Source organism: Hipposideros armiger, unplaced genomic scaffold (genome assembly GCF_001890085.2).
Source record: "Hipposideros armiger isolate ML-2016 unplaced genomic scaffold, ASM189008v1 scaffold_588, whole genome shotgun sequence".
Lineage (NCBI taxonomy): Eukaryota > Metazoa > Chordata > Mammalia > Chiroptera > Hipposideridae > Hipposideros > Hipposideros armiger.
Genome location: NW_017731938.1, coordinates 507,590 through 509,794, shown reverse-complemented (window position 1 = coordinate 509,794; position 2,205 = coordinate 507,590).

The window sequence follows — 2,205 nt, the reverse complement described above, 5'->3', positions numbered from 1 at the left end:
TGGAACTACTGTTCTGCAAGAAGGAAATATATATTTTTAGTAGTGATTCAGGGAATTTAGGGTTAGTATTATGTATAGTAGTTAAAAGTAGAAATCCAGATTTTTCAACAATAAAGGAATGGTAAGCAAAACAATAACAAAAAAAAGAAACAATTTTGGACTTCCTATTCATTTGAGCACAAACTGAGGAGACATCAGAACACAGTGGTGCGCAAACAAATGGTGCAGAGGAAGGACAGGCGATGAAAAGGCGGGGGCAGCTCTCCCTATAGCCCTGGCATAAAGCCCCTCCTCATGTGAATGGTTTCATGATGAGAAAAGCCTCATACAGATAATGTGCTCTATACCTGAGGATACAGTTAGTCATAATCTGACTAGGTCCACCTTGGGAGAGAGTTCAAGCACGAATTTGGGGAGGGTTTGAGTATGTGACAAAGGGTGATTTTCTAAGGGAGTAATCCGAGGTGATAAACACAAATTGATTTTGTTGACCGTCTAAGTGCAGACATTTATTGGGCCCTGCTGAACTACTAAGTCATTCACTAATGTGGGCATAGTCAGTGAAAATATACTGAATGCTTATCAATCCACTGTCATTGTGTTCCACTAAGTGACAATGACCACATCCAAGGAGGCTCCAGTGCTGCAAGACTGTGGAGCTCATCCTCCTTGTGACCCGGTATTGGCTAACTAGGTATTACAAGCAAATGCATTGCTGTTTCTGTTCTTTTCTGTCACTGATAAAGATAAAATATTACTGATTTTAATTAAAAAAGCCAACCTTTTTTGAGCTCTTACTAGGTTCCAGGCACTTTACATGCTCTCAGTGCTTCACATGCATCATCTCCTTTAATTCTTACAACCCAGATAGAATTACTATTATTTCCTTTGCAGATGAGAAAACAAACATACAAATGTTAAGTAATTTGTCCCATCACATGATTAACGGGTAGAGGTGAAATCTGATCCCAGACAGAAGGGCTCTAGAGCCCATGCTTTTATTCACTAGGTGATACACCAAGTAAGATCAAGACTATCCAAAAGGGAGAGAGAAAATGGAATAAAAACAGTCCCAAGTGCCACTTTTTTTTTCTCAGTATTTTGAATTTTTTCACAGTCATGTATTAAAAGTATATTTAGAAAAAAAGTTCAATTATTTTATAATTTTATTTCTACTAATCATAGATATTTTTCCCTCTGGCATAAAAATGGTGTTGAGTGTCAGAACTATAAGTAAGCCATGTAAGTGTCTTACATAAGTAAGAACTATAAGTGTCATGTTTAGGCAGACACACAGATTAAGGCTGAGAGATAATATGGCTTCACTACGTAAAATCAGCCCTACATACGAGTGGGAAGAACAGCACAGGCTGTAAAGGAACCAGAGCTCTGTGGGGCAGTCGTTAGCCCCAGCTGGCTCTGAAGTCCCCATGTGGGACACCGCTGGGGGTCTCTCTATTCTTAGTAACTGCTCCACACATTGCTACAACCTTATTCTGGACTCAGTGGCCTCACCATTCTTGGGTTCATTAATTAGATCCAATATAAGGCTACTCTTGTCCACCATATTTGCTTCTATGTCAAGAAAGGGAATCTAGGAGGTTTTGTCCTGGCTGATGAGTATCTCCAATTATCAACCATGTGACTCCTTTCTCAGAAACATCAAGAACCAGGTACACTAGGGTAGGCATGTCTCATTTTTCTATTTAGCTAGTCTATCATCTCCATCCACCACCAACCCATTGCAAACTGTCATTGCTTATGGTTTCTGCCAACTAAAAAATCTCCTAGTCTTTTCTCCACTACTATTTTGGTGTATTTTCTCACCAGACTCTAAAATATTCTACAGTTGATCATGTTTTCTGCTGCTTTTGCTTCCCATCCAAAACATAGCATAGTGTTAAGCACGGATTAACTTAAACACATGCATATGTAGTTTTACACATATGTCTGTTCATACATATATATTTTGTCAGTTTTGCAAAATAATGATTTGTGTTTATCTGTTTTCACCACTAGCACTTCAGAGAGAGGAAGAAATCCCACCACCTTTTTATAATGTAGAGTGCTCGCAGTCACAGGATCATGGTTGACTTTGAACCAAGAAATGTAACACTGGGTGCTAGTTCCAGCCCAAACACTAAGAAGCTGGGTAACTATGGACCAGTTCCTCTCGCTCTTAGTTTCTTTACCTGAAAGGGCGAA